The sequence below is a fragment of the Spermophilus citellus genome (genome assembly GCF_964194105.1).
Source record: "Spermophilus citellus genome assembly, chromosome: 10".
Lineage (NCBI taxonomy): Eukaryota > Metazoa > Chordata > Mammalia > Rodentia > Sciuridae > Spermophilus > Spermophilus citellus.
The window spans coordinates 111,754,950-111,780,939 of NC_138197.1; the positions used below are offsets into that span (position 1 = coordinate 111,754,950).

At 41.6% G+C, this 25,990-nt stretch overlaps 1 protein-coding gene across 1 annotated transcript in view; it reads right to left on the reverse strand.

Annotated features, from left to right (window-relative positions):
* Positions 1-25,990, reverse strand: part of TMCC3 (transmembrane and coiled-coil domain family 3) — a 215,199-nt gene that overhangs the window by 159,209 nt on the left and 30,000 nt on the right. The gene's annotated exons all lie outside the window — the stretch shown is intronic.

A 25,990-nucleotide genomic window follows, 5' to 3' on the forward strand; every position in this document is an offset into this window, starting at 1 on the left:
GAGCCGGGCATCTCCTGAAATCCCACTTCTCTTATTTAAGGTGCTGCTAATGACTCAACTCAAATCCCTAGAGAGCAATGGGTACGACTTAAAGAGATGTAGCCATTCCTTTCTGGATCCTCCTGACAATCAGTTTCACACCCAGTGTACACAGTCCTCTCCACTGACCAATTAGACTCTGCAACCTTACAGATAGGCTAAAAATATCCCTAAGATTATAAAAATTTTTATCAAATCTATATTTAAAAAAAAATTAAAACCAATTGACCTTCTTATCCCTTGTTTTTTTTTCACGAACATCATTTTTTCTATAACGAACCAAAATTGGTTTTTAGCAAATGTCCTCAGAATTACCTTCCTCCTATTCAAACTTAAAATATGCTCCAAAATGTGATAAGAAATAATAATAAGGAAAAGGAAGACTGATATTTTTAAACAAGAAAAAATATGAAATTTGCCTGTTATACAACTCAGTGGCACTGAGATTAACATTTTAAGGCCCAGGGCTCTGGAGAAAGTCTAGCAATATGGTACGTGGGGGAAAAAAATTGACAAAAGCTTGGGCTAGGTCAAAATCTGTTAAGCTTTCCTAGTATCATTTAACCATAATGTCTTTTTTCCCAGAAAAAAAAAATACTAGCACCTCATGGCACACAGACATGCTTTGGGAAGTTGAAATGTGTTTCCTTTACCTGGAAAGCTTCCTCCCTCATCTTTCTATTCCTCTCTCCCCAGTTAGCACCTATTTCCTCTTCAGTTCTGTGCTTGGAATGACTTCCTTATAGAGACCCCTCTGGAAGTACCCCACATGTCACAGGGCCACATCAGTGTTCCTCCTATGTTCCATTCAATCCTCACGGCAAGGATCTCTACTGTACCTGCCAGTGTACCCTGCTGCCTCCAGAGTCTTCGGAAACTTCTTCAAGTCAATGACTGTGTTTTATTCATCATTATTTACATTCATAATACCTAATGCAGTGCTAATAATAAATATTTGTGTAATGATAGGTTGACCATTGACAGACTGGTACCCTACAAAGAATATGTACAACCTTAGATATCAGAAACTTGGGTGGGGGAAGACATTTGCCATCTATCAGGCAACACCAAGCACAACACAGAAGAGGAGGAAATCAGGACGCAGTTGGTTAGGAGAATTGAGACACGCAAGTCCAACTTGATGAGGGTTGCAAAGTCAAGCAATGATATTTTTAAAAAAAGAAAAAAAGTACGGTAGATACTCCTTTAATGCGAGCTGGAACACCAAAGGCTGGCCAAATTCTACCTCTAAATGGATGTGGGACTTGGAAAGAGCTCCTCATCACTTCTCTGAGTTTCACTTAATTATGATATAATGAGAAGGGGAGAAAAGTGGAAATTTCAAGAATCTTTTTGTATGCCTTCACATATAATTTAATGAACCATCTTTTGATATTTTTTATAAAAATGATATACTCATTTTAGAAAATGCTTTTCTTAAACCAGTAAAGGAGAAATAATTCTATAATCTCATTTATAATCCAATCACATAAAGCTTCAGGACTTTTAAAGTAGGTGACAGGAAGTTAAGAGTCACTGTAACTTTATAGAATATAAAGTATTGAAAATGTAAAACAAAATAATGAATCATTCAGAAATAAAATTTTTGAGTAGTTCTTCCAGTTTTAAAAAATTTATATGATCACGTATTTTATGTTTTAATGTGGTCATGTCATAAATGTCATTCTGCAAACTACATTTTCATTAACATTAAGTGGTGGACCCTTTGGTATGACTGATCCAATTGTAATTTCCAACCTTCATGTTGTCATTTGAAAAGCTAGATACTTTGTTATCATCTCTTGTAATCAGAAATTGAAATGTGACATTATTTTGGCCAACAGGATGCCAAAAGAAAAAGTCAGGTATGGGTTTCTGAGAAAATTTTTGCTTTCTAGATTAAACAGTGGAGAAGCAGCTGTTGGCACCACTGTTTCCTCTCTGCTCTCAAGGTAGACTGGATGGCCGAGGCTGCAGCAGCTTTCATGTGAACATGAGGTGTCCAACATCAAAATGGCAGAGTTGTTGGTCTTGATGTCACTGAACCAACTGAACCAAGGCCAGAAGCTGCCTATGCTGGTCTTCCTGTTATGTGAGAAAAATTAACACCTTTTTATTTCAGCCATGGTACATAATTTTTAATTAGCTGTATTCCTGACATAAAATGTAACAAAACATCTTTTCATGACATTAAATATCTCTCCTACAATATCACCTTAAAAGTTTACATAGTAGTCTATCAAATAGATGTACTACAATTCATTTAAACAATTTTCAACATGAATCATTTCCCATTAAACTTTTATAAACACTTCATGAATATTTTTGTAGACAAAACCTTTGCACACATCTATGACTATTTTCTTAGAATAAACTACTAGAAATGGAATTTCTTAGTCAAAAGGCATGCATATTTTTAAGACCAATACCAATATGTATATCCTCATTCTCAACTTCATACAGGGAATATCATTTTTTAAAGTTTAAAAGACCAGATGGGTCAAAAACAATACTTCAGGGGCTGGGGTGGTGGCTCAGCAGTAGAGCGCTTGCCTCGAACGTGTGAGACCCTGGGTTCGATCCTCAGCACCACATAAAAATAAATAAGTGAAATCAAGGTATTGTGTCCAACTACAACTAAAAAAAAAATAAATATTAAAAAAACACTTCATTAGTACATCATTTCTAAGGTTCCTTTTATGATAAAACACCTATGGTTCAATTTGTAAAAAATAAATGAAGGTTTGATGTGGGTTTTATTTAATTAATTTATGTTTCTTTTTTTTTTTTTTTTTGTATCAGGGACTGAACCCAGGGGTACTCAACCATTGAGCCACATCCCCAGCCCTTTTCATTATTTCTTTTGAGACAGGTCTCACTAAGTTGCTGAGGGTCCAGATAAGTTGCTGAGGCTGGCTTTGAATTTGTGATCCTCCTGCATCAGCTTCCGGAGCTGCTGGCATTACAGCATGTGCCACTGTGCCTGGCAGGATATGGGTTTTAAAGGACTGATAGCTGACTTTGGACTTGAGATTCAATTCCACAGCAATGAAAACACTGTGTGCACGCCACTCTAATCCAGACAAACCCCACCACCACCACTGTGAACCCAGTCTCCTCTCAGCAAGAGAGGGCTCCCCAACCAACAGCCACTGCAGAACACCTGTGGGAGCTCAGAGCAGAGTCACAAAGACAAATGAGTGGAACATGGAACCTGGAGAGGTCAGCTGGTCTCTGGGAAGAATCACATTTTAAAGGAATAAAGAGAGAAGAAAGGAAGACAGCACCAGAAACCAGCTTGCAGGCTCACCCTCCTGGCACTGGCCTTCTGGTTTCCCTGGGCATGGCTGCTTTGGCTCCGCAGTGCCCTCTGTTTGGACAGCTGCTCCTCTCCAGGGCAGCAGTTGGCTCTGCCTTGTCCTTCAAGGCTCAGCTCCAACATCCCCTCCTCAGGGGATCTTCTCCAACACCAACCTGATTGCCCTGTGTGACGTTCTTCTGAGCACTTATCGTCACCTGAAATGGTCTTGCTTACTGATACATGTAATAGTCCCTCAGGGCGGACCTGAGTAGAACCTCACTGCTGGACCCTCAGCATCTAGAGTGGCACTCAGTCAATATTTGCTGAATGAGCCAGTGAACAAACTGATGATTTCCCAACCTCTAACCAAATAAGTCAAAAGATGATCATGGAATGCAGTGGGTGGACTATCACTCTGGAGTGTGGTGAGTTTGTAGCTCTTGAAATAGCATAGCTTTGGAGAAGTAACAGAGCTGTGGAGAGTCCAAGGTCCATGGCAGCAGCCACCTCTGGGCACCTCTAGGGTCCAGGCAGGGATGGGAGGTGTTACTATTATGTAGGGCTTTTCACATTTATTTCTGTTTTTTTTGTTCCCATTGGTCTTCTAAATGTTATTTAAATTTTTTTCTTAGGATAATTTTCAAACAAACAAGGTAAAGGGAATAGTATAATGAACCCCATGGGGGTATCACCCTTTCTATTTTAAATCCTCTCAAACTTTCTATAAATGTGCTGGAATATTTTAAAGCAAATACACTAATATCTTTTTTTAGCATTTAATTTTTTTAAAAAATTCTAATTTGCTATATATGACAGCAGAATGCAATACAATTCATATTACACATATAAGAGCACAAGTTTTCCTATCTCTGATTGTATAGAAGCTATATTCACACCATTGGCCAGACACAAATATCTTAAACACATTTTTAATATTCTTATGCCCTGAGACTGCATTTAGAAGGGACAGAACCTCAGAAATGCCTGCAACATATACAGAGTACCAACAGGTAAAAGCTACTTGCTGATACCCAATCTATGGCAGCACGCTGCTTTTTTCTCATTGACCTGCATGAACAGGAAGACCTCCAGCTAACTGCTTAAAAACATACTGAGAGCAAGCAAAGCCTTTGATCCCTGTGGAAAGCTTAGAATTCAGGCAATTGTCCAAAAGCACTCGACTCCAAACAGTAATAAGCCAGGTCAAATGGACATTTCTGTCTGACACCTGGTTATTTCAGCTGTCACCTCGCTGGTTACTTAATTTCCCAGCTTAATTCCTTCTAGATCCTGGGAAGAGCCTTGTTCACTAACTGGTACTGCCTTTTCTTTTTCTAAAATCACATGAACAAAAGGGGAATGTTAATTACAGGTGCTTCAGAACAAGTGAGAGGCATGCCTTTGCAGCTAGCCTTGGTGAGGTGGTGACTCCAGGAGGCAGGGGGCTGGGCTCTCTGAAAGAGGACCAGTCAACAGTGGACAGACACACAGATGCAACTGACACTTGCCCAAGCACAACGCCTGGAACAGGCAAGCATGAAATGAACTAATGAATTAATGAACTGGAACTAAAGAAGTTGGAGAAGCCTACAATGCTGGAATCCTCACCACCCATCCAATGTACTGTAAACAACAAATGACTTAAACAAAACATACCAAATAACTCATTAAAATAAGCCTTCAACTTCATCACTTTAACACAAGAGTTATTTTTCATTTTCTGTGTAAGTTTTAAGCCTTTGTCCTGTGTGGATTAGTTTTTTCACTGGAATCTTGGCATATCGGCAATTTTAAGTACACTCCACTTAACATAGCAAATATATTCCCATGGTAGAAGTCTCCTGAAAATTATTTTAAATGCTGCATGGTTCACAGGTTTGTCAACAAATCCTAACTTAAGTTCCTTCTCTGCTCTGTTCCTTTCCTTTTTCTTTGCATACTCATCTCCTCTTTTAGGAGTTAAAGGAAACTTTCTTTTTTGTCTTAGGTCTATGCTATCTCCAATCCTTTTCTTCCAGAAGGCACCTGCAACGTGCTGTTGGCTCTATATGCAATGTTCTCTGGCAGCCCCCTCCTTTGACTGACCTAGTCCTACCTACGGGGTCAGACTTAGGTAACTTATACCCAGAAGCCCACTCTGACCCTCCTAGATGGCCTTACCCTCCTGTACTTAGGGAGTTATGGTTCTCATCACAGTCTGCACTGCAATTGCTAGTCTTAGGATCGATTTGTTTGCCATACGGAGAGCAGGACCCATTTTCCTGAGCCCATTTAGCTGAGTGGTCTTGGTCTCCCTTGAGCCTCAGTGTCCTCACCCGTAAAAGGGAAGAGTAATACAGGCTCTCCCACCTACCAACAAGCACGCTAAGAAGAACACATGTGGCAGTTACCTTGGTACGGCATGGAGTGCTATAAAAATGTTGATAAATATTACAAATTATATATCTGCTGCTAATTCTAAATAACAAAGGGCAATCATATCATCGTAGCCTTTTGAGGCTCCAGACTCAGACATATAATGATAGCCAACACCTATGGAATGTTTATGGATCTTGTATTAGACAGTTTATATGCATTTTTATCACTGCACCCTCATTGTGAATTAATGGGATAAGACCCTGTATTATTCTCAGTTTCCAGAGACTCAGAAGAGTTAAATGTTTTACTCAAGGCTACACTGCTTCAGAATTTAATACTAAGAATCAGTGCAAGACTTTTCCCAGAAGAAAATAAATGCCCATACATACATCCACACAAAACAGTACATATAATTTTCAGAAGTTCATGAACCCCCTGAAACTCATCTTCTTTGGTTCTAGGCCTTGCATGCAGCAAAGTGAATTGTGCAGAAAAGCTGGAAGATTTATACCCCCCACAAGGCTGGAAGGTTATGGGAGTAAACTGTGTCAGCAAGAATTCGAGAGAAAACCTTGCAGCCTGGGAACAGGTAGTAAATCTTGAAGTCTCACTAGACATTGTTTCCTTGGCAACTTAAGTCACTGGGCTGATTGAAGATTTTCGGCCCAAGTCAGAACCACATGGCATAAATACTGCACTCTGATAAATCAGGGTCTAGGGGAAGCCGAGGGTGCTGTCAAACTTCAGCCCCCCGCAACAATGGGTAGGCACTTATGGTATAAATAGTCTCTGAGGACACTCACTGCTTGATGTACTCCACAAACCAGAGACACAATAGTTACAAGAGGCCCAAAGGAGCTGAAGTAGGAGCAGGAACAAGAGTGGGTAAAACCATCTTGCTGTGGCCTCTCCTAATCTCAGACAGGCTTTGGAAACAATGAGGCATCACTGAAGGTGTGAAAAGTGAGTCTGGCACTGAATAGGGTGAAAGACAACTCCCTGGTACGAGGTACAGGCAAACATACCCCTGTGCAGGATCCAGCCACGAGCCAAATAAGCGATGAAAACATGAAGAGCAAGCCTGTGTGCCGACTGCATTTTCAGTGTGGCACGGTGCGGGCAAAGCCTCAAAGACCACCTGGGAGTGGGAGGAGATGAGCCAAGATGGTTTCCATGGTGAATGCTCGCCAAACTAAGAAACAAAGGCCTGGGGAGTGTGCCACGTCCAGAAAAGAAGACTGTGAGCAGCCTGAGTGGCAAAAGTCCCTCCCCACACAGACCCTGATGGAAAAAAAGCCGTTCTCCAGATCCACCCAGTACAAAAGAAAGGGAAGCTGGCTGGAGGAACTGGCTGGGGTGAGAGTGGGGGCAGGGGCAGGGAGAACGCCCCACCCAAGACCACCAGCTTGGAACTAAGCTACCATGGGGTCACACGCAGGAATGGTGCAGCCCCAAGTGTCAGGAAGTCAGGGCCCTCCATGGAAACAAAGTTTATTTTGCTTCTACTAAGGGACAGGAGGTTCTTTTCTCAAACACGTTTTTGGTGCCCCACAAGTTAATATTTGTGCCAGTGCAAAAAGGGAGAAAATTTCAAGTCTATCATTCTTCATTTGTAATTCTGAAACCCAAAAGGTTCTGAAAAGAAAATTGTTTTCCCTTAAGTGTATGCAAGCCATTTGGTAGCAAAAAAAAAAAAAAAAAAAAAAAATGGCCTGAAATGACATGAAGGTAATACAATCTTACTTATCCCTATCTAATAGGAATTATCATGTCTTACTGATGATATATCAATATGCTTCATTGCAGTGTTAACCCCAAGTTCCACCAGAAGTTGTGCAATTTAAGGTGTAAAAAGAGAAGAATTTCCTCAAAAATTTCAGATAAGTGATTGAGGACACATACGTCCTTTTCATGTTTGACCATATGCAATAAGGTGAATACGATCAAAAAAGAACCTGCAAAGGCTGGGGTTGTGACTCAGTGGTAGAGCACTTGCCTAGCACGTGTGAGGCTGGTTTTGACTCTCAGCACTGGTTTTGACTCTCAGCACTGCATATAAATAAATAAAATATTCATCATCAACTAAAAAATATTTTAAAAAACATGCAAGGTCACTTTGGCCTCTAGGTAGAAGGACAACTTTGGGGCAGTCTGTGTTGTATATGTCCTCATGGGTTTCACAGACCAACCCACCCTTATGTTTCTGGTTCTAGTTCATAATTTACCTATGATGTTTAGTTCTTTTAGCTAAACATCTAGCTCTGCACCATCTCAACCAAAGCCACACTAGACCTTTCATGTATGCAGTGAAATCTGGAAGCCCTTCTACTGCAACTGTGAGAATGAGTGGCATAGTCATGGGGTCTCCATTTCATTTCCTAGAAGAAGATAAACCTGATCCCTTGTCCCACCAAGTGGCTATGATTTTAGGAGGGAAGAAAAAAAGTCACAAAGATGATATGGTTACTTCAGGATTCCAACAGTGTCTCACTGAACAGAGGGGACTCTAGGCTCTTCCATCCAATGTTCCACAGTGGGGCTGGGGGCAAGAAAGGAGGATGAGGGCTGGGGATGTGGCTCAAGCAGTGGTGCACTCGCCTGGCATGCTTGCGGCCCGGGTTTGATCCTCGGCACCACATGCAGACAAGGATGTTGTGTCTCCCGAAAACTAAAAAATAAATAAATAAATTCTCATTCTCTCTCTCTCTCTCTTAAAAAAAAAAGGAGAATGAAAAAAGGAGTATAGATGGATTATAAAAAATGACCCGGGGCTGGGGCTGGGGCTGGGGCTGTAGCTCAGTGGTAGAGCGTTTGCCTAGTATGTGTGAGGCACTGGGTTTGATTCTCAGCACCACATATGAATATAAAATAAAGGTCCATCAACAACTTGAAAAAATATTTTTTAAAAAATGACCTGGATTCATGGCCAGGCACCACCATCTAACAGCTGTGTGGCCTTGGGAAGTTTATCTCCCTGGGGCTGAATATCATCTCAAACCTGGAGAAAAACCATATTTTCCCCACAGGGTTTTTTTTTTTTTTTAAGAGAGAGTGAGAGAGGGGAGAGAGGGGAGAGAGAGAGAGAGAGAGAGAGAGAGAGAGAGAGAGAGAGAGAGAGAGAGAATTTTTAATATTTATTTTTTAGTTCTCGGCGGACACAACATCTTTGTTGGTATGTGGTGCTGAGGATGGAACCCGGGCCGCACGCATGCCAGGCGAGTGCACTACCGCTTGAGCCACATCCCCAGCCCCCCCACAGGGTTTTAAGAGTGTTACATTAAAGGTAAAACATTCAACACATGGCAGGCACTCCATAGATGAACGCTGTTATTGTTGCTCCTGATCCGGCATCTGAGCTGGGCCTGGCTTCACTTCTGACTTCACCAGATTGCCTGGCTCAGCCAACGCAGGGGATGTTGACTTCAGGAGCACAGAGCCAGTGGATAATGAAATCACATCAGCAAACCAATCTTCCTCTGCTCATAACTGCTTCCCAGTCTTCTGCATTGGCTTTGTTAGAGGAACTAAAGAGTTCCTAACACCTATGAAATCCAGTCATCTAGAAGAGGGGAACTTCATCAGCACTGGTTTCTATAGAAGAGCCTGGTACTATGGGAGAGGCCCACAAAGCCATTACTTCAGAGGGAAGCTAAACAGAAAAGACCTGTAGGTCCTTCCAGTACCTATAACTTGTGCTTATGCCCCCGGGCATGTTTTCTGAGAGCACTGCCTCCCATCCTTGCAGGCGACAAGCACCTCGTGAGTATACACCACGTACCAGGTACTGTCGTAGGTAGTGGGGCACAAAAATGAAAAGACACACTGAATGATGAAAAAGAACTCAGGCTTGGGGTGAGAAGAAGGCATATGTCAGTTATTGTGGTACAGGCTGTGCATGCTAACCAGAGAGGTACACACACAGTGGCACAGATGAGCGCCATCTAAAATAGATATTTCCATAATGTCAGTGTTTTTCCATAATGGTGAAATTTTATATAGTAAACATGTTACTTCTGAAATCAGAAAAAAAATATTTAAAGGCAGAATAAAGAACTCAAAATCCAGCAGTACGGGCATATTATTTAAAAAAAAAATAATACTCAAAAGACATGAGGGCCAAAATTTGGGAATGTTGCAATATTCTGGTGGGACACTTCAGAAGAAAGCAGGGGTCCTGACATTGCCAGGAGCAAGGGGAGTGAATCAGGCTCCCTGTAAAGTGACCCTTACGCTGCGACTTGAAGACTGAAGGGTGGATTGTCAACAGGAGTGAAGTTAGTATACTCAGAGGGCAACCTAGCAATATTTTAATCAGTACTTAAAAGGTATATATTCCTTGACTCAGTTGTTCCTCTTCGAAATACTAGGAAACATACTCAAAAAAGTCCATGTAAAAAGATGTTTATGTATCACTGTATGCAGTAATGAAATACTGGAAATAAATGTCCATCAAAAAGAGTTTAAATAAATTATGACATAGCCATGTACCAGAACAATAAATCCATGAGAAAGAATGAAATAAAATTTATATGGTGTATTGAGTGTAAAAATGCATTTTAGTCCACTTTTTCACTGCTACAACCAAAAGACCTGACAAGAACAATGTTAGAGGAGGGAAAGTTTATTTGGGGGCTCCGGGTTTCAGAGGTCCATAGACAGCCAGCCCCATTCCTTAGGGCCCAAGGTGAGGCAAAACATCAGGGCAGAAGGATGTGGTGGTTACCACCTAGTTAATCCCTATCAAGGGATTAACACGCGGATTAGGTTAAGACTCTCACAATCTAATCATTCCACCTCTAAAGCTTCTTGCATTGTCTCACACTTGAGCTTTTGGGGGACAGGGACACCTCACATCTAAACCGTAACAGTAAGTTACATAATGTGATCTTATTTTTGTAGAAATAACTCAACATATTTTTATACATAAAAATGTTGACATATGAATGAAAATATTTTAAAAGATCCAACCATTAAGGCACATTAAAACTGGGAGGGTCTGGAGTAGGGAGAAGGAGTTTTGTTTTCTCATTTACTTTTTTTTTTTTTTTAACTGGAGGGCAGAGGTGCATTCTATTCAGGAGTCCAGGTGAAAATATATTCCTTTTATATTTTAAAAATGATCTTTAAAAAAAAAAAAAAGCTTACTACTTGACAAGTTTTAGATTTTCCAGAAAGTACATGTTCAGAAGCAGTTCAGTGCTTTATTAATTCAGGAAGCCTAAGTCGGGAATCAGGGCTGGAGGAAGGCTTTGAAGAGACAGACATGTGGAGTTAGTGCTCAGAAGTGGAGGAACACAGTAAGAGTGGGGAAGAGTTGGAGCCCACCAGGAAAGCGTGTGAACCAAAGGACAGGGCTCAGAGAGACAAGGACGAGGACACGCATACACAGTAGACCAGCAATTTTAAAGAGCAGCAAGTTGCTGCTCTACTCAGGCATCTGGAGGGCAGAGGTGCATTCTATTCAGGAGCCATGAGCCACCAAACTTCCCTAATAGCTACTGAAACCTTGTTGGTTTGGCCATAGAGCCAGAGGGGGACAGAGAATTCTTTCAGGCAGCAGACCATCAGGAAATGCAGAGAACATTTTACCGAAAAACAAATTAGAAGAAGTAATTAAAATGCCAAGTAATTCACAAATTATTCCATTACAAATACCCCTGACACCATGGAAAAGGCCCCTGAGACGCAGACCCTCATACAGGGGTGAGTTTCAGTCCAAAGGACTGTTCTACACCCCAGCTTCTCCTCTCTGGGTCTTCTTTCTTCTCAGCTCACTTGGTCCCCTTTTGGGAACCTAATCCTCCTCTCAGAAAGACCCAGTGTCAGTCACCTGTGCTTTAGTGTGAATTTATGAGAATTCATCCCTTTCCGTGCACTTTCATAGCCCACCCTGCTCTAAATAAAAGTTCTTTCTTTATAGAGGGCCTATCTTTTTAGAGCATCAGGCAACAGGTGGACAAGCAGCAGAAGGTCATCCACGTTGAGAAGCTACTCCTCTTTTCCCGCAGCTAAACAACTCAGAAAAGCCCCTCTCAGAACTGCTGCTTTGGTCCAGCTTCCAAACACTGAGTCCTATAACACTGCTGGAGTGGAGGGAATGACCTCCTCAAAACACATCCCCGTGCCAACAGAGGACATCACAATGTTCTGGTTAATCTAGTCAGTCCTAGGCAAGAAAACTAGATAATTCTGCCGAGAAAGTATCCCTATGCTGGTTAAACCATCTCTCTGGCTGTCTACACCCATCAAATTAACTTGTGAACTCTAAGCTTTCATTTTATATTGTACGAATATTACTCTGGCAAGTTTAAATGCTGAGGACCCAAGCATCTCACCATCATCTCAGGATAGTGTAACAGCTGAAGAGCAACCCCTTCCTTCAGGAGAGTCTAACACCAAACGGGCCCTTGAAGGGTACCAGAAATGGCTAAGTTCAAACACTGCTCACTTTTGTATTGCAGCTTTAATTAGAAAATACGATTTACACTGCTTTAAGTGACTATACATTTCCTATTCCAAAAATAAATCATTTTAAGGCAGATGGAACTGGCAAGGAGAATAAATGTATGGAGGATTAATTTTCCTTCATTGCCAATATTTAAAACAATAATAAAGTGGTATTACAAACAGGTGGCAGGCGTATTTATTAAAAGTCTAACATCACCAGTAGGACTAACATGAGTTGTTTTTTTTTTAACCTATCAGAAGGACAAAAACATTTTAAAAATTCTTTCCAACGTGGGAGAGTATTTAAGAAAGCAGATGCTGGTGGGAGTAAAGATTGTCACGTTCTTTCAAAGAGTAATTTGAAGTAGTGTTTAAAACACTTTATAAATGTGTATCCTACTTCTAGGAATGTATCCTAATAAAATAACTAAGTACACAAAGACACATTTACAAAGATAAACTTTATATTGAGACCTACAGTGGTAAAAAGTTATACAAACCACATATATCCATTAAGAGTGAGCTAAGAGTAAATTATGTTAATAGATGGAATATTATGCAGTCACTAAAACTGCAGATTTGGAAATAAATTCATAAAATTATTAATGAAGAAAGAGGGCTACAAAACATACAGCAGGTGACTCCATGTTAAGTACCATACACATATAATGAATATAAAATATTAAACAATTTATACACAAAACGCATATATAAATTGAAAAATGCCTGATTCTCTTCAAAATAAACACAATAAAAATTAAACATCATAACCAGCATGATATATAGATGTGTGCGTTTAAATTTATACTTGAAGGGCAGTTCTTTAGTGGCAGTTCATTAGACTGATGAAGGTTGGACACTCTGGAGGGATTTATAAAAACAGGGCTTCATCTACCTTTATCTTTGATTAATATCAGAGGGTTTGTTCATAGGCATAACAGACACCAGAAATGGGTTTTATTGACAAAGAGACAGGTGTCTCAGCCTGAAATGTTGTATAAGCCACTCTGATTTCTTGTGACCAGGGGATGAGAATTAAGTCAGCCTAGTAGCCTGTCTCCCCAACCCTGTGCTGGGAGGCTTCTGTGGCCCAAGCCACTTGAGACTAGTGGAATGTCAGGGTGACATTACTGCTGCTCATGTCACAAGAAAGCTTTTCATGCATGGTGCTCATCTGAGTGGGGATAGAAGAAGGCTGGAGCTGGAGCCTCCTCAGCACAGGCTGTGCACCCACTTGCTCATATATGTCTGTCCCTTCAGTAGGATCTGGTGTGAGAACTGTTTTGCTTTATCCTTGGTCCTCACATCCGATGACCTGCAATTATTCAAAGCTACTGATAACAATTACAATAAGTAGGTAAAACTGGTGTGGTCAGTTTGCAACAAAGACTATACTATCTGTAGTTCAGCAGTGATTATCTACAGATGGTGGGACCATGTGATTTCCAGTCTCTCAATCCCTGCTTGCTTCTATTTTCTAACGTTTCCTATAATGAATGCATTTCATGTGTGATTTTCAAACAGTAACCAGAAAACAGGGAACCTAAACTGCACAGACAGCTGTTGTCGCCACCTGCTGGCGAGCTCTGAGAAGACCACTGTCGTGTAAAGTAAACTGTTTAATAGTGGAGACGGCAGGTTTAGAGTTCCAACTCTTGATTTCAAGTTGTTTTTAAACTTCCAAGCATAACATCTCGAGTTGAGGGTCAGGGGAAGAACCCCTTCTTCAATGGAATTTGGTCAAATGCATCTTCAAAAAGGTCTTCCTTAATTTCTCCAAAGAGAATTAAAAGTTCTTCCTCTGTGGTCCTCAGATTTTACTGCTCTCTTTCTTACAGCATTCCTTTCAGTCTAACTTACATGATACGGACGTAATAGGGAGTCACAAGCCTGAGTAGACATGGACACATCTCACTCATAGCAACCCCCATAATGTCTGACAAAGTAACAGGTACCCCATAAATATCCACTGAGTATTTGTTAAGGGAAACTGTGATTCGATTATTTGCCCCAGATTTGAACATCAATACTGGAGCTACTGACTTGGACAGGCATGAGCACCCGCGCGCACATGGACACCAACATGCTCAGTTGGTGACAGATTGTACTGACCCCCAGTAACAATATCACCCAGGGAAATGGCTTCAAATGGGAAGCTGAAAGACTGAAGATGGATTATAAACAGTTTAGGTCGCTTTTAAGACTCTGGTTTTTAGATGCTTTTAACTAGGCAATTACTAAAGCTGAACAATTAGTAAGGTTTTCATCTCGTAGGCTTCATATCTGCTGAATGTCTAACAGGGACCTAAGAGCCTCAGCCCCAGCTTTGGGTTGTGTAAGCAAAGAAAACTCAGCACAGACACAAAGGGCAGGAAAAGGCAGCAGTTACACCAGTGCTGCAATAAGCTGACTGCTTTTCAGGGTGATGTCTGGGTGAGAGAGGCTTCCTTGTGTTCAGCTGCACTTGACTTTTGGAACCTTCCACAAATCGCCAGCCAACCCCTGCTCCCTTCCTCCAGAAGCCATGGCACTTCTGAGACAGGTGTCTCATCCTGAAATGTTGTAAAAGTCACTCTTTCTTAACCACCAGGGGAGGAGAGTTAAGTGACTCACGCATGCAACTCACCATTATATCAGTATCAGGTAAGTTAAACTGAAAGTGCTAAAAGAAAGAGCAATAAAGTCTTTGAGGACCACAGAGGAAGAAACTTTTAATTCTACTGGGAGAAATTAAGGAAGGCCAAATCCAACTAAAGGTACAAACATATATGAGCAAGCAGGTACACAGCCTGTGCTGGGTAGGCTCCAGCTCCAGAGCTTGAAATGGCACCACTACAGGAAACACAGAGGCTGCTGCTCTCAAAGTTCATCCTGCCATCTAGGAGACACCACCTCAGACCTTCCCATCCCTTCCTCTCTCCAGTGGAAGAAGTTGCTACAGGCACACCTTCCCACCCCTCTCTACACCACTGATCATATCTATAAATTTACACATCCCTTTTCATTATAAATATGGTACCGGAGTCCGTATCTGAAGTTAAACAGAGTACTCAAATCCATTTACAGAAAGGGTGGTACAACACATCAGCATTTGCATTAGGAATCAGAATGTTCACATATACACTCGAGCACACACGCGTACCCACACAATGAGATTTTCTGCCCCTGCTACTATTCACATAGAAGGAAAAAATTTTTCCCATGACTATTAAATCTACTGGCCACTCTGAAAGGGACCATAAAGGTCCTCTACGAGCAGAAATAGGTCCTAACTTTGCTATCCCAAGGCAGATGAAATTGCCTCCTCCACACGATCACTACCTCATAATGAAAAGAGGGAACACGGGGTTGCAACACTACATTTTGCCAAGTTGAGGATTTTTAAATCTAATCACCATCTACTTTGGGAAAAGGTAGTTTAATATCAAAAGGGATGTTCTGTGGGAATGGCAATGAGTTACGTGTCATCTTACGGAAACCTGGCTTCACTGCATTTACTTGGTCATGGATCAGCACTCACCTGGGAATGGGCTCTTGGGAAACAGTGAAACTCAGCCAAGAAATATGGTTAACAACAGCAAGCCAGAGGCACAGTGGATCAGAAGGGAGGAAAAGCAGTGTCCTAACTTCTCCCTCGTAGCCAGGGGGCTCCAAAATTTCAGATCCTTCAAGAAGCGCCCTCGTAAAATAACTACACTATTATACGCTTAGTATGTTTATGAAATAAACTTGTATAGTTTTATTTTAAAAGGAAGCTTGGAATCACTTCCTTAAAGAAATATCAATACCATTTGCCACAAATAAAAGGCAACCCACAAATAAATACAATAAAAGTAAAACACGTTATTAAATTTCAGCTAATGGTGTTGCTTGCTGAGGAATAAAATCTGGCAAGTATTACAGCAGCCACCAAACCAAGAAAAAAAAAAAACAGAAAGATTAAAAACAAACTGAAAATAAATCACTTCTCTACAATATTATCTAGTGCTGGATCCAGGCCCCCTCTGAAATCACCTCTGGTGATTCACATCTCACTCTTAGAAGAGCACTGAGCCAGACGCTTTGGTCTCTTTAACTAATCCATTCTTTAAACACATTTACAGGGCACCTGCTAGGCTCTAAGGGCTGAACACAACAGAACAGAGGAATGAACACCACAGACATGATCCCTCTTATAAAGGGTATCTTCTTGTATTGAAATATGCGTCGAATGAATTGTGTTTGTGGTGTGTGTGTGTGTGTGTATGCACATATGCAAGTTCATGAACATATGCACGTGATGTGTATTTGTGTATGAATAGATGTGTGTGTATATCCACCTACAGACACACACTTAGATGTATGCACAAATTTGGTAAGAGCTATAAACAAAATATAAGGTAGTACAATGCAGTTTAGTAGCCAGACACTGCCTAGATAAAGAGGATCACGGAAGATGTGTATGAGGCGACAATAACCAGGCTGAGACCTACAGGAAGAGCGAGACACCATGCTGCAAGGGTGGAGGTGGGGGCAGAAGTGTGGAGTGTCATAGGACATTCCAGGGAGGGGTAAGGACAATAGGAGAAAGAGTTTGACTCCTTCAGAGAACAGAAAGAACAAACGTGGCTGAAGGGCAGTGAGCAAGGTCAAAGTGAAATCAGGACAGAAAAGGCGGTCTTTTGCCTAGAAGCCAGAAACTTCCTACCTCTCCCTGCAAACATCATTTTCCATTTTGCATAGCTCCCTCTCAGTGTTTCCTTATAGAAATCTGTGTACTGTTTCACACACTCGTGTATCAGTCCAACCCCTCTGCACCAAGCACAGTAAAAGTTTAATCCCTCCTCCACAGGGTGGCCTTCACATATCCACAGTCAGTAGCGTTGTTCCTGAGCCTTCTCTTCCAAGATAACACCACCAGAATTCCTAGTTTCCCTGCTGTCTGTACATTTTAAAGGGAATGTAGATTTTCCAGTGTCCACTTCTGTTACAGAATTTGAATTTCCTTCTCCTCATATAATCTAAAATTGACTTTCAGTCTTGGAATTTTTAAAAAACTGTTTCCAACTGTTTGTCTGGACAATATCCAGGTTAAGTTCTGGTCAGTCACGCCTGAATTCCTTGAGAATGAGGAAATCACAAATGTATGCCATTGGTAATATTTATTTCTTCTTTTTTGTCTCTTTCCTGCACTTGGAAGGCAAATTCTGTTTGCAAGGGTGGGCTCAGGATCTTTTTCACATAATGGCAGTGGACATTTATTAACAGTAATCGCAAAGGAATTCCAAAGTTTGTGATAGGAAAAAATACAGGATTTACTATTCAAACCAATTATTCCCTCATCTGGAGGGGCACGGGGATGCTACATTCAGGGAAGGTGACGGTGATGCACAAACCTGCTCTTGATTGCTTCAGCTCAGGCCCACACTCCCTGGAAACTAGGGAGAGGCTGAGAGGTGGGTGCTGAGGGCAGCAAAAACAGAGCATTCTGCCAGGTGGGGATCAATCTCACAGCTCCCTGCTGTGAGAAAAAGCTCACCAACGGGAAAATTTTTTATGAATAAACATAGCAGCCCTAACGTGCTGAATGAAAGGTAAATGGCCTTTATGAGCACATTTCATAAGTCAAAACCTCTCCATATCCCTACTGTTCTCCTCCCCACTCTCTCCCCTTAGAGCTCTTTTATCATATGGGGCCAGATTTCTAGGATTTCTTGCCAGAACTGTCCCAGGGAGAAAGCACTGGCTTCCAGATTCCTCGTTACTCAAGTTTTCTCCTCTTACTGCTCTTGATGCTTTCACCAAATGTGGCCCTGTGTGGCCTGAGGACAGAAGGTGATATTCAGAGATGGGAAGCTGCTTCTCCACATGATTGCTGATATAAGAGACTGAATATAATGGAGAAACTCCGGTTTCAGAGCTTTAGGTTGCTTTTCTTGGAAATTTCTATCCTTTCCTCATTAGCTTGCCTATAAAAATTCAATCTCTATACATCATCAGAAGAAACAGCATGCAGAAATATTCTTCAAATATAAAGAAATAAAATTCTATACAGCATTAAAGCTTGACTGACGTTAGTGAGGAGTGGAAGGCTTCTCTCGTGGGAAGTGCCTGCCATGTACATCAAGACAGTGTCTGCCGGGCTGGGGATGTGGCTCAAGCGGTAGCGCGCTCGCCTTGCATGCGTGCGGCCCAGGTTCGATCCTCAGCACCACATACCAACAAAGATGTTGTGTCCGCCGAGAACTAAAAAAAATAAATATTAAAAAAAAAAAGACAGTGTCTGCCATTAAATTACTGATCCCTGGAGAACGAGGACCGTGTCTGTTCATCTGTACCTTCCTTCAGTGGGCGGCCCAACCTACAGATTAACTGTTCAACAAAAAATCCAGCATGAATTTGGATCTTAATACAAACATTTACAGATATTAAAAGGTAGTTATCTTTTCAAGGGTAAAATGAAGGCTATTTTTACTTCTGACTTTGCTTTTTCCATCCTGGTTTTTCTTGAATAAAAGTGAATAAATTTATTTAGAAAGTTATTAAAAATATTTTTTGGAATTGGAAGGGGCTGGAGAAATTAATCCAATCCTCTTACTTCTTCTACACAACACATCCAAAGTCGCTCAGCTTGCCAGCAAGGAAGCTGGAAGAAAGGCGAGGCCATCTGTGTCCATCAGCCCCGTCCTCTTTCTTCCAGCACGTCCTTTGTTTCCCCTGAAAAGACGTTGTTTTAGTAAAACTAATCTACTGCCTTTAAAAGCCTAAAGCCCAATCTAAAAGCAAACTCTGCACCTCAGTGAGCTTATCTCCACAGAAGACCTTATCTCAGAAAGCACAAAGTGCGGTTTAAACGTCAGTAAGTAAAACATCCTCTGCTGCTGTTACTCCTTGATGGCAGAGGCCCACGCAGTAACCCACCCCAGAACAGGAATGCTAACACCCGAGAGTGCTGAACACGAGCACCATGTGAAACAGGAGGGTGCGAAGCCAGCTCGCTTCTCCAGAAGTGAAAAAACTTTGGAGATATCCACTAGGGGCTCATCTCCCAGTTGGTGTGCGAACTTCAAACACTGCGTTATGAAAATGTTGAACACATGAAAAGAGAATATTAAAAATGGATCCCCACATAACTGTTACGCAGCTTTAACAAATACTTACAGTCATTCTCCCAACCACCACCAGTCATGGATAATCCTGAAATCAATTCCAAGCACCATATCATTTTATCCACAGTACTTTATTTAATGTATCTCTTAAAGATAAGGACCCATTTTAAAAACATAACCACACAACTGATATCACACCTAAAGTATTTGATAATAAATTCTTTTATATATACATTTTTTACCTTTATTGGTTTATTTTTATGCAGTGCCAGGGATCGAACCCAGTGCCTCACACATGCTAGGCAAGTGCTCTACCACTGAGCCACAACCCTGGCCCCTGATAATAAATTCTTACTGTAACCAAATATCCTGTTTTCCAATTTCCACAATTAGCTTACTGATTTTTTACAACTTAATGCGTATATCAGACACTGTGTATTATCTCAGTTAATCCTTACAATACACTTAAAGAGAGACATTATACAAATCTCATTTTACCAGTGAAACGGAGGCACTGAGAGGTGGATTAATTTGTTCAAGGATACCATTGGCAGGTGACAGAGTTAGAATTTGAAACCAGGACTCCCTGACCCTGCAGCCCAGGCCCTTCACTGTTACCACTCTACCGTCTCCTTCTAGCACATTCACTGGTTCCAAAGCAAAAATAAAAGTTAATTCTCTTTTGGAGTTTAGGGTCTGTTGGGAGCCACGTACATGGAAAAGGACAGCTCCTTCCCGAGGCCGTGGGACCTGGGGGGGGGGGGGGCAGGCCTACACCTAGAGAACACAAAAGCACCGGTAAGCACATCAGTCCCCAGAACTTGCCTGGAGTCAGGGTTATCAAGACTGGTCCTGCAAAGCTCCACTCACCACAGTCTCACCAAGGCCACTCTGCCAGGGACCCCTGTGGACCAGACCCTGATCTCCTGTTCCGTGGGCAGAACATCCCAGATTCCACCAGGAAGAAGGCAGATTTTTCAAACATAGTTCCTGCTAGAAATAGATGGCAATCACAAATTATGCAGTTTGAAGTGAGATTATAACTTATTTACAAGGGAATAAGCAGGGGAGAGAGAGATCTCTGTAGGTCTTCAAGAAATGGTATAGCACCCCAGGACTGGCAAGGTAAAGGGAAGGGCATTTACTTGACCCTGGAAGGAGAGGGCCTTCCTGACAGGAGCTGAAATCAGGGCTCAAGGGACTCAGGAGCCAGAGATGACTGGACAGGGAGGATGTTGGGGGAAACCTAACCCAACATCACCTCCTCCCACTGGCCTTCCTCTTGGCTGAAACTGATGAGAAACCAGAGGCTGAGGGAAACTGTGAACTGGCTCCTACAAGTCAGCCTCCTAGATCTCAGGTGGATCCAGAGCAGTCAAAGGAAGCTGGCCAGCACCTGGGGACTCACAGCACCCTTCCTGACTATACTGAGCAAAGCTTAACTGCACGAGTATTTAACACCACCAAGAATTCTAGCTCTCCAACTATTTCAAGGGGCAGTCTTCTCTTCACAACTGCCTTTCACTCCTCAGTTTAAAATACTCCAGTCATTTCCATCTCACAATAAAATTCAAAGTCCTGGCTTGGCCTGCATGGCCCTATATGATCGGCTTCCTGCCTACCTCTCTAACTGATCACCCCTCTAACTTGATCCTGAGCCTCACTCTGCTGGGTTCATGAAGCATTGGCTTCTTTTCTTTCTCCTTCAAAAAAGCCAAGCTTGTTCCTATCTGAGGACCTTTCCAGGTGCTGGGTTTTTCTGCGTGCTATTTCCATGGCTGTCAACTTGTTATTAGAGATCATGCCTGACCACCCAATCCCTCTCTTATCAAGGCACCTTGGGCTTAAGTTCTTCATAACACTTGTTATTATCCAAAATTCTCTGTTGGCTAGTCTTTCCTTGCTATGTAACAAGCTTTATGACAATTAGTTCCTCACTGTGGAGCTCAGGCTCTTGTATCTACAGCCCCAGCACAGACTGGCAAGGCTAAGCGCTGTACAGGAATCTGCTCGATTAATAAATGCACAAGCAGACACTAACAAAAGTGCAGTCCTGTCTCATTGGAGCTCCACTCCTGAGCTCTCACCTCCACACCCCAGGCCCTTAGCCAAACTGCACTTACCTCTCTTGTTAATGGCTTTCTGTAACTATAAAGGTGACAACATTTTCCTTGTAGAAAAACTTGGGAGTTCACAAAGAACAAATACTGACTAAAATAACTTCAAGAAAGTCACTGTCAACACTGTGTTTATGCATATATTTACTATATGAAACTGGAATCCCTGTATTGTAATTGATTTGTGACTGTTTCCATTTAATGATGTGGTGTTAACATTTCACAGATTACTTAACTCTTTCAAAATACATTGTTTCAAGGCTGTCCTGTACTTCACTGTATGGCCAGACAAGGTTGTCACTAACTTGTCCACACTGCTGGACATCACATTTGATCCCCACCCCCTGCCTTTTTTGGCTATCATAATAATAAACATTCTTACACATTTACACATATTTCCATTATTATATCCTCCAGATAGATTCCTATAAGTGAAATTTCTTGGCAAATGGATATAAATTAGATTATTTATAAGTATTGCTAAATTGCTCTCCAGGGCAACTGTATCAATTAATACTTCCAGCAACAGTGATTAAGACTGTTCATCTCCTTTTTTCCTTTAATATTTTTAAAATCTATAATACTATGTTGTAACTTTGTTAGTTATTCATCTATTATCTCACAGATTTTTTTGAAAGAACTTTCTTTTACTTCTGTGTTATTACTGGCATGTAGCAGTACTATGGATGGTTGGGTAGATAGATGGATGGACAGACGAACAAGTGGATGGATTGAGTGATTTCATCAAGGAATACAAGGAAAGACATTTGGATACATTAATGAGTTGTCGTTTTTCCAGTTTCTAGAACTCTCCTGACCAGCTGTGTGTGTACCATGAGGACAGTCCCTCCTCCCTAGTTAAAGTCTGCCCAGTATCCACGTGCTTTTGGGTCTGGAGCATTAAGCTCATACCTTACCAGATGTGGCTCTCCCTCCTATTTAGCTTCATCAGAAAAGGTATAAGAATTACGATTTGGGGCTTACTTGATGTTTACTGCTCTAAGTATAACTAATTAATGTTTTAGCAGCAGAATAACAAGTCCCAATTTCCCTCAGCAAAGCAAAACTGAGCACAAACCCACAGTGGACTGGCCCACAGTATCCAAACCTACCAACTGGAAAGATCCAATCACCAGGGGCTGAATCTGACCCAGAATTTTAAATCTGAGAGAAATTTAACCCAATAATGCTATGCCAGAGAGCTGCCTACTGCCCACTCACCCCCATGTGAGATCCCAGTTTGTCAACCCTCAGGAATCCTTCACGGGTAGGACAAGTCCTCACTTGGTATAACCCAGGTGCCCAGCACTGCTTGACATATGGTAAATACCTACTAAACATCTGGTAAACAAGCAGACACCTAAAAGAAAGAATATAAGGTTTAAGAAAGCCTGTTGGAGGGCTGGGGATGTGGCTCAAGTGGTAATGTGCTCGCCTGGCATGCGTGGGGCACTGGGTTCGATCCTCAGCACCACATAAAAATAATAAAGATGTATGTCCACCGAAAACTTAAAAAAAAAAATTAAAAAATTCTCTCTCTCTCTCTCTCTCTCTCTCTAAAAAAAAGAAAAGAAAAGAAAGAAAGCCTGTTGGAGGTGGAGTAGGTTAAGGTGCATCCCTCATGTTTGTCACTGTCATCTGCATGGAATAGAAGGAATGGACATGGGAGTGGTGGAGAGAACAGCTGGGGCCACAGCTGGGCAGTTACATGGCTCACAAATTCTGGAACTTGACTTTGGACCTACGTCAGAAACAATCTTATTCACTTTCTTTTGTGCTGCCTTCCAACATTAGAAAAATGTTTAATGTCTTCTGAGAATTTGCTATACTAAATAATGTGCATCAGAGTTTTAAAATGAAAAGGCCTCAGTTATCACCCACATTCCCACTACCCCAAAGAGGTTCTCACACAACATTCTTCCTGACTTTTAAGTGGTTCTTAAATGCTAAAAAAGACGCAAGTGAGAACTATTATCTACCACAACAAATCAACAGTAAAGTCACAGGTTTCTTAAGTGGGAAAGGCAGAAAGCAAAATGATGTTCTTTTGAATTTTTTTTTTTTTTAACGTGTACCCTTTTTGGCTGGAGACAAGAAGTAATCATTTTAATGACATTAAATGCCAATGACAGTTTATGTGCAAAAATGGCAGAAGTATATTCACTCATTTACTTGAGTTAGGCACTATGGAAACAAAGACAGCAGGTTCTTCCCTGTATTCAGGAAGCTTATTGTCAGTGAAGGACTTCCACAAGCAACCTATCATAAGACAGAGTGGTAGGAGTTAAGGAACCCTGTGCCTATAGCGGTAGAAGTAGCGTTTTTTTAAACCTGGTTTCAAGGCAGTGAGAAAACAAATTGAGGAAAAGTGAAAGGAATAAATAACTATGTTAGTTGATAATATATATTAATAATAGTTACAGGGGCTGGGGATGTGGCTCAAGCGGTAGCGCGCTCGCCTGGCATGCGTGCGGCCCGGGTTCGATCCTCAGCACCACATACCAACAAAGATGTTGTGTCCGCCGACAACTAAAAAATAAATATTAAAATTACTAAAAAATAAATATTAAAAAAAATTTTAAAAAAATAATAGTTATAATTACCCATTTATTGGGTACTTTACTATGAACCAGATACCCATAACAACTCAGGGAGGAAGAATCTGAGGATTAGAAGATCTATTCCCAAGATGCCTCAGTCAAATATCTAATGACAGTTTCCTTACCATGTGGGTCTCTCCATGTGGGTTCAGTGAACTCCTGACACTATAGCTGGCTTCCCCCAGGCCCAGTAAGTCAAGAGAGAGCAAAACAGAAGCCACAATGCCCTTTAAGATCTAGTCTCTAAAATCTAACATTGTTACTTCTTAACTGTCAATTAACTAGAAGTAAGCCATCAAATACAGCCCACACTCAAGGGGAAGAACACTAGGCTCCACCTTTGAAATGGTGCCAACAGCAAGTCAATGTACCTCCTCTCTCTCCCTCACCTTCCCTAACTCCCCATCCTTCTCTCCCCAGGGCAAGGGGAGGGCCCCTAGAACTCTGAGCTGCATGGAAACAGCAGCATTTCTAGATGAGGGACATCTGGGAAGGAACTGTAGCAGCGATTTCCTGTAGCTCCTGAATTCCCACCTTTCTGAGACCACAGTTTCATGTGCAATGGTCCTGTATTCAACAGCAGCTCTTTCAAATTCCAGAAATGAGGTCAATGGATGCCACCAGAGGCCTCCCAGGAATTCTGGGGAATGGGACTGAGGACAGATGTAAAGGCTTCACAGGAATAAAGGGTGGGGAAATCATCCCTCCGGGGCTTTTCTCTGCTATGCTCCATGTCCCAAGCCACAGAGTTTAATATAAACTTGTGACCAGCAGGGTATAATTTTATGGGCCTTGTGAAGAGAACAAACAGGTATGAGAAGATACACAAAAACAAGTTGATGGAAGACTAACTGCCATTTCCCCAGTACACAGCTAAATGCCAATAGGTTGAGTGGCCACCGTGGGCCTCTCATCCCCATTTTCCAGCAGGGAAGGAAATGAGCTATCATCCACGGCTGGTTAGAGTGCTGAGGTCAGAAGCAGGCTGAAATTCCCCTTCCAATTCTGCTCCTTCAGCCTTTTTATATCTCATCAGGGAAATCCTCCTTGATGCTCCCCAATACTTCGCCAGCCAAACTGGGGCCTCTAGGCCCATGCTTTACCCAGATAATAACTGGAGCACTTTTCTAAAAGCTGGCAAGTCCAACTTTATTAAACTGACAATCGGCAAATGTAAAACCTTCATGAACTCATCCCTCTCTGGAGCTAACTAGGTCTTTCAGAGAACAGTATGAGGGACTTAGCACTTTGTTGCAGACCCTGCCTTCTTGGAAGCCAATTTGTTCTGAATTCTTAAAGGAAAAACAGAGGATGCTGCTATTTACTTTTAATAACAAAACCCCTTGGTGTCTTAAGCTCATATCTTAGTTTGAAAAAGAATGGTTATTGTGATTATAGGGTAAGACCTGACCCTAAATCTGTCTCCAGTGGACACATCACCAGACACTAATATGCAGGAACTATTTGGGTCCTCCATGGACTAGAAGCATTTTTAAAGTAATCAATTTGTTTATTTATTTATTTACACTGAGGATAAACCCAGGGCCTTGTGCACTAGCTAGGAAGTGCTCTGCCACTGAGCCACACCCCCAGCCCTCCATGGAGTTAGGAAAGAAACAATCACATATCCATCAGGTTTCTATGACTGATTTGGGCCATCAACTGCTGGATGTGGCCAAGCAAGGAGGAATTTCTGAAGTTCTCTGAGCAATACTTTCCTCAGCCTCAACTAGTAACAAGCACAATCAATATTTTCAGAGCCCTTAAGTGCCACACATGGTTCTAGGTCTTCATGTGTATTATCTCTCCTATTTTTCACAACTACCCTAAGGGATAGGTTCTATTATCACCCTGCTACTTTACAAATGCAAAAACAGACGCACAGAGAGGATGGATAAGGAAGACCCCACAGTTGAAAAGGGTGAGGAGCTGAGATTTGAGCTCCCATCTGGCCCCAAGGCCACTCACTTGCCACAAGGTTATTCAAACTGGTTTACTGCATTCTGTATGTTTCTTTTTTTCCCATGAATTTGAGGATTA